This window comes from Schistocerca americana, chromosome 1, assembly GCF_021461395.2.
Source record: "Schistocerca americana isolate TAMUIC-IGC-003095 chromosome 1, iqSchAmer2.1, whole genome shotgun sequence".
NCBI classification, from domain to species: Eukaryota; Metazoa; Arthropoda; class Insecta; order Orthoptera; family Acrididae; genus Schistocerca; species Schistocerca americana.
This window is the reverse complement of record NC_060119.1, coordinates 498,140,540-498,147,235: the sequence shown is the minus strand read 5'-3', so window position 1 is coordinate 498,147,235 and position 6,696 is coordinate 498,140,540. Positions and strand designations below refer to the sequence as shown.

At 49.1% G+C, this 6,696-nt stretch overlaps 1 non-coding gene across 1 annotated transcript; it reads right to left on the bottom strand.

Annotated features, from left to right (window-relative positions):
* Positions 1-5,847: 5,847 nt before the first annotated feature.
* On the bottom strand, positions 5,848-5,921 carry Trnaa-ugc. Its single transcript has one exon. It is a non-coding gene; the product is annotated as a tRNA-Ala (tRNA).
* Between the last annotated feature and the right edge of the window lie 775 nt (positions 5,922-6,696).

Sequence of the window (6,696 nt, the reverse complement as noted above, 5' to 3'; positions counted from 1 at the left end):
CGGTACCAAATGTAGAGACTCTTCATGCTCGTATTATGGACGGCTGTGATACAATACGCCATTCTCCAAGGCGCATCAGGGATTCCATGCAACGGAGGTTGGATGCATGTATCCTCGCTAACGGAGGACATTTTGAACATTTCCTGTAACAAAGTGTTTGAAGTCACGCTGGTACGTTCTGTTGCTGTGTGTTTCCATTCCATGATTAATGTGATTTGAAGAGAAGTAATAAAATTAGCTCTAACATGGAAAGTAAGCGTTTCCGGACACATGTCCACATAACATATTTTCTTTCTTTGTGTGTGAGGAACGTTTCCTGAAAGTTTGGCCGTACCTTTTTGTAACACCCTGTATAAGGCCATCACAGCAGCAGTGTTGACAGTCAATTGCTCCTGACGAAGACGATGGTGGTAATCGTCGAAAACTCATAGTTTCTCTCTGAACTGAAGCGACAAGGAGTCAAATTCAAATGGTTCAAATGGATCTAAGCACTATGGGACTTAACATCTGAGGTCATCAGTCCCCTAGACTGAGAACTACTTAAAACTAACTAACCTAAGGACACCACACACATCCATGCCCGAGGCAGGATTCGAACCTGCGACCGTATCAGCAGCGCGCTTCCGGACTGAAGCGCCTAGAACCGCTCGGCCACTGTGGCCAACGACAAGAAGTCCGAGAATGTTTCATACAACAGTTCCGTCACGAAAGACTTCTTTCATGTTGCTCTACTGCACACAGACCACAATGTTATAAAATGTGTTCGTATCCGTCTGTGTTTTGAATTTGTTAAGCGTAAAAAGAGGAGCACATTCTTACCCCGAAAAACAACCCCGTACCATAACACACCTCCTCCGTACTTTACTTTCGGCGCTACACATGATGGCAGGTAACATTCTCCAAGCATTCGCCATGCCCAAACCCTTCCATCGGATTGCCACAGGGATTCACGTGAACTATCAGTCCAGATCACTCGTTTACAGTCATCCGTTGTCCATGGCATCGCTCTTTACACCACGTCGAGCTTGGCTAGGCACTGACTACACAAATGTGTGGGTTATGAGGAGCTGCTCGACCACTGTATCCCATTCTTTACGCTGCTAATGCACAGTCATTACGCTGGCCTGATGTCGTGACTGATTCCTCCGCTGACGTAATGCAGTTTTTACTATAGTTGACACTCGGCATGGTGGCTGATGGAGCAATCGCAAAGGCATTTCGCATTTACAGTCGCTCCCATCAGTCACTGCGCCGAGTGTCAACTTTCACCCACCCTCCGCAGTGCTTGACGGTCCACGTTCATTGGATGAGCTGGCCCTGGTCTTGGTTTGGCTATTTCTTCACGGTTCCACTACACAATCAGGTCACCACAGTCGACTTAGGCAGCTTTAGAAGGATTGAAATGTCCCTTTTGATTTGTTAGTCACGTGACATCCAATGACTAGCCTGTCCTGAGCCACCCAATCTCCTGTTACTGGTTCACTACCGCCAACACAATAGTGCCCACTCCTTTTATATTGGTGGGACTGCTTCTCGGTTTCTTTTACCATCTATTCCTCAGTTTCGCATTACATAGGGTTGTGCCGATACTTCTGATTAGCTACACTACTGGGCATTAAAATTGCTACACCATGAAGATGACGTGCTGCAGACGCGAAATTTAACCGACAGGAAGAAGATGCTGTGATATGCAAATGATTAGCTTTTCAGAGAATTCACACAAGGTTGGCGCCGATGGCGACACCTACAACGTGCAGACATGACGAAAGTTTCCAACCGATTTCTCATACACAAACAGCAGTTGACCGGAGTTGCCTGGTGAAACGTTGTTGTGATGCCTCGTGCAGGGATGAGAAATGCGTATCATCACATTTCCGATTTTGATAAAGGTCGGATTGTAGCCTATCGCGATTGCGGGTTATCGTATTGCGACAATGCTGCTCGCGTTGCTCGAGATCCAATGACTGAAAGCAGAATATGGAATCGGTGGGTTCGGGAGGGTAATCGGAACGCCGTACTGGATCCCAATGGCCTCGCATTATTAGCAGTCGAGATGAAAGGCATCTTATCCCCATGGCTGTAACGGATCGTGCAGCCACGTCTCGATCCCTGAGTCAACAGATGGGGAGATGGGGGGGGGGGGGGGTTGCAAGGCAAGAACCATCTGCACGGACAGTTCGACGACGTTTGCAGCAGCATGGACTATCAGCTCGGAGACCATGGCTGCGGCTACCCTTGACGCTGCATCACATACAGGAGCGCCTCCGATGGTGTACTCAACGACGAACCTACGTGCACGAATGGCAAAAGGTCATTTTTTCGGATGAGTCCAGGTTCTGTTTACAGCATCATGATGGTCGCATCCGTGTTTGGCGACATCGCGATTAACGCACATTGGAATCGTGTATTTCTCATCGCCATACTGGCGTATAATGCGGCTTGATGGTATGCGGTGCTATTGGTTACATGTCTCGGTCACCTCTTGTTCGCATTGACGGCACTTTGAACAGTGGATGTTACATTTCAGATGTGCTACGACCCGTGGCTCTACCCCTCATTCGATCCCTGCGAAACCCTACATTTCAGCAGGATAATGCACGACCGCATGTTGCAGGTCCTGTGCGGGCCTTTCTGGATACAGAGAATGTTCGACTGCTGCCCTGGCCAGCACATTCTTCAGATCTCTCACCAATTGAAAAGTCTGGTCAATGGTGGCCGAGCAAGTGGCTCGTCACAATACGCCAGTCACTACTCTTGATGAACTGTGATATCGTGTTGAAGCTGCATGGGCAGCTGTACGTGCACACGCCTTCCAAGCTCTGTTTGACTCAATGCCCAGGCGTATCAAGGCCGTTATTACGGCCAGAGGTGGTTGTTCTGGGTTCTGATTTCTCAGGATCTATGCACCGAAATTGCGTGAAAATGCAATCACATGTCAGTTCTAGAATAATATATATGTCCAATGAATACCCGTTTATCATCTGCATTTCTTCTTGGTATAGCAATTTTAATTGCCGGTAGCGTAGTTTTTTTTTTTTTTTTTTTTTAAATCCCATCATTCCTGGCGGTTAAACTTTCAGCAGCGTTAGCGCACGCTACTGAATCCAGTACTGAATAGTCGGAATGGTCTATCGGACGTTTTGCGGCAACATTGCTGTTATGTCTGGACGGTGATTAAGAAATGCAGACGGAGAACGCGGAGCGGCTAGTCTGCGTGTGTGTGTTTGTGGTGGGGAGAGGGGGAGAGGTGGAGGATAGAGGTCTGCCGGTGGAGGCAGAGCTAATCGTCGGCTCCATTTGTGAGGAGCGCAGCGCTGGCGCCGTCTGGAACACGGCTCGCCCGTCGTGGCCTTCCATTAGCCGCCGGAGCAGGTAGAGCGGCTGTGGCGGTGGCGGCGCGGCGCCGCTACAAAGGGAATCACCGCTCGCTGCGGCGCGTCGCGCACCACCTGCGCACCTTTTGTGCTAACAGCGCGCACTTTTTGTCAAAGGTTACAGTTCGTAGCCTCATCAGTCGACTGCTCGGTCTAAGACAGGCGACAGCGGTTGGGCACGTACGGTGAGGTGACAGAAGTCACGGAACGCCTTCTAATATCGTGACAGACCACGTTTTGCCCGCCGTAGTGCAGCAACTCTACGCGACACGGACTGAACAGGTCGTTGTGAAGAGCCATGCAGAAACACTGAGCCATGCTGCCTCTATAGTCGTCCATAACGGCGAAAGTGTTGCCGGTGCAGGATTTTGGTCACGAGCTCGCCTATCGATTATGTTCCATAAATATTTGGTGGGATTCATTTCGGCAATGTGGGCGGCAAGACCATTCGATCGAACTGTTCAGAATGTTCTTCGAAACAGTTGTGATCAATTGTGACCCGGTGACATTTTTGGGAACACGAACACCATGAATGACTCCAAACACGCTACTGGCCATTCAAATTGCTACACCAAGAAGAAATACACATGATAAACGGGTATTCATTGGACAGATATATTATACTAGAACTGACATGTGATTACATTTTCACGCAATTTGAGTGCATAGATCCTGAGAAATCAGTACCCAGAACAACCACTCTGGCCGTAATAACGGCCTTGATGCGCCTGGGCATTGAGTCAAACAGAGCTTGGATGGCGTGAACAGGTACAGCTGCCCATGCAGATTCAACACGATACCACAGTTCATCAAGACTAGTCACTGGCGTATTGTGACGAGCCAGTTGCTCGGCCACCATTGACCAGACGTTTTCAGTTGGTGGGAGATCTGGAAAATGTGCTGGCCAGGGCAGCAGTCGAACATTTTCTGTATCCAGAAAGACCCGTACAGGACCTGCAACATGCGGTCGTGCATCATACCGCTGAAATGTAGGATTTCGGAGGGATCGAATGAAGGGTAGAGCCACGGGTCGTAACACATCTGAAATGTAACGTCCACCGTTCAAAGTGCCGTCAATGCGAACAAGAGGTGACCGAGACGTGTAACCAATGGCACCCCACACCATCACGCCGGGTGATAGGCCAGTTTGGCGATGACGAATACACGCTTCCAATGTGCGTTCTCCGCGATGTCGCCAAACACGGATGCGACCATCATGATCCTGTAAATAGAACCTGGTTTCATCCGAAAACATGACGTTTTGCCATTCGTGCACCTAAGTTCGTCGTTGAGGACACCACCGCAGGCGCTCCTGTCTGTGATGCAGCGTCAAGGGTAACCGCAGCCATGGTCTGCGGCAAACGTTGTCGAACTCTTCGTGCAGATGGTTGTTGTCTTGCAAAGGTTCCCATCTGTTGACTCCGGGATCGAGACGTGGCTGCACGATCCGTTACAGCCATGCGGATAAGATGCCTGTCATCTCGACTGCTACTGATGCGAGGCCGTTGGGATCCAGCATGGCGTTCCGTATAACCCTCCTGAACCCACCGATTCCATATTCTGCTAACAGTCATTGGATCTCGACCAACGCGAGCAGCAATGTCGCGATACGATAAACCGCAATCGCGATAGGCTACAATCCGACCTTTATCAAAGTCGGAAACGTGATGGTACGCATTTCTTCTCCTTACACGAGGCATCACAACAACGTTTCACCAAGGAACGTCGGTCAACTGCTGTTTGTGTATGAGAAATCCGTTGGAAACTTTCGTCGTGTCAGCACGTTGTAGGTGTCGCCACCGGCGTGAACTTTGTGTGAATGCTCTGGAAAGCTAATCATTTGGATATAACAGTATCTTCTTTCTGTCGGTTAAATTTCGCGGCTGTAGCACGTCATCTTCATGGTGTAGCAATTTTAATGGCCAGTAGTGTAGTTTCCAGATAGCCTAACATAACGCTTTCCAATCAATGATCGGTTCAGATGGACCAGAGGACCCAGTCCATTCCATGTAAACGCAGCCCATGGCATTGTGGAGCCACAAAATTTTGCACAGCGCCTTATTGACAACCTGAGTCCAACGGTTCGTGGAGTCTGCGCTGCACTCGAACCCTAGCATGAGCTCTTACCAACCGAAATCGCCACTAATCTGACGAATCCACGGCATTCCAGTCGTCTATGCTCCAACCACTACGGTCAACAGTCCAGGAGAGTCGCTGCAGGCGATCTCTTGCTGTTGATAGAGGCCCGCGCGTTGGTCGGCTGCTGCTATAGCTCATCAACGCTCAATTTTGCGGCACTGCCGTAACGGCTTCATTCGTCGTACGTCCTGCATTATGCACTGATTCCACGGTTATTTCAAGCAGTTTTGGTTGTCTGTTAGCACTGGCAGCTCTACTGATATTACAATGAAATCCAGACCTTTAGCTGCTTGCAGGTGTTGATAAATTACAACGGGGATAGTTGAAATATGCTTGCCCCGACCGGGACTCGAACCCGGGACCTCCTGCTTGCATGGCAGACGCTCTAGCCGGCTGAGCCACCGAGGACAAAGACGAGAGTGAGACTGCAGGGACTTATCTCTGGCACGCTCCCCGTGAGACCCACACTTTCCAACTTTCTGTCCACACACGACATTTGTAGTGCCCCTGCTCACCATGCTCATTACTCGCGGCAGTCAATCTACCGATTCCCTTAAGAGTTCAGGCAATGTGAGTGGATGCAAACTGAAGAAGATCATTGGCCGGTAAGCCTTATCTACACGAATCTGGTGTCTGTACAGATACCTACCTTTCGAAGTATGAAACTACAATGAAATCCAGACCTTTAGCTGATTACAGGCGTTAATAAATATAAACTGTCCCCGTTGATATTTATCAACGCCTGTAAGCAGCTAAAGGTCTGGATTTCATTGCAATTTCATTCTTAGAAAGCTGCAAGATCAGCAAAGGTATCTGTTCAGATACCTGCTTTATACTCCACTGAAACTCCGCTGCTCTCGGTCGTTAAGAGAAGGCTGTCGGCCACTGCGTCGTCCATGATTACAGGTAATGCCTGAAATCTGGTATTCTACAAACACTCCTGTCACTGTGGATCTTGAGATTTTAAATTCCCTAACAGTTTACAGTCTGTTAATTACCGTCTTGCGGCCATAATCACGTCGGACACCTTCTCACATGAATCACCTGAGTACAAATGACGGCTCCGCCAATACACTGCCCTTTTATGCCTCGTGTGCGCGATACTGCCGCCATCTGTATACGTGCATATCGCTGTCCCATGACTTTTGTCACCTCAGTGTATGTACTTCCTGGAAGGGAATGT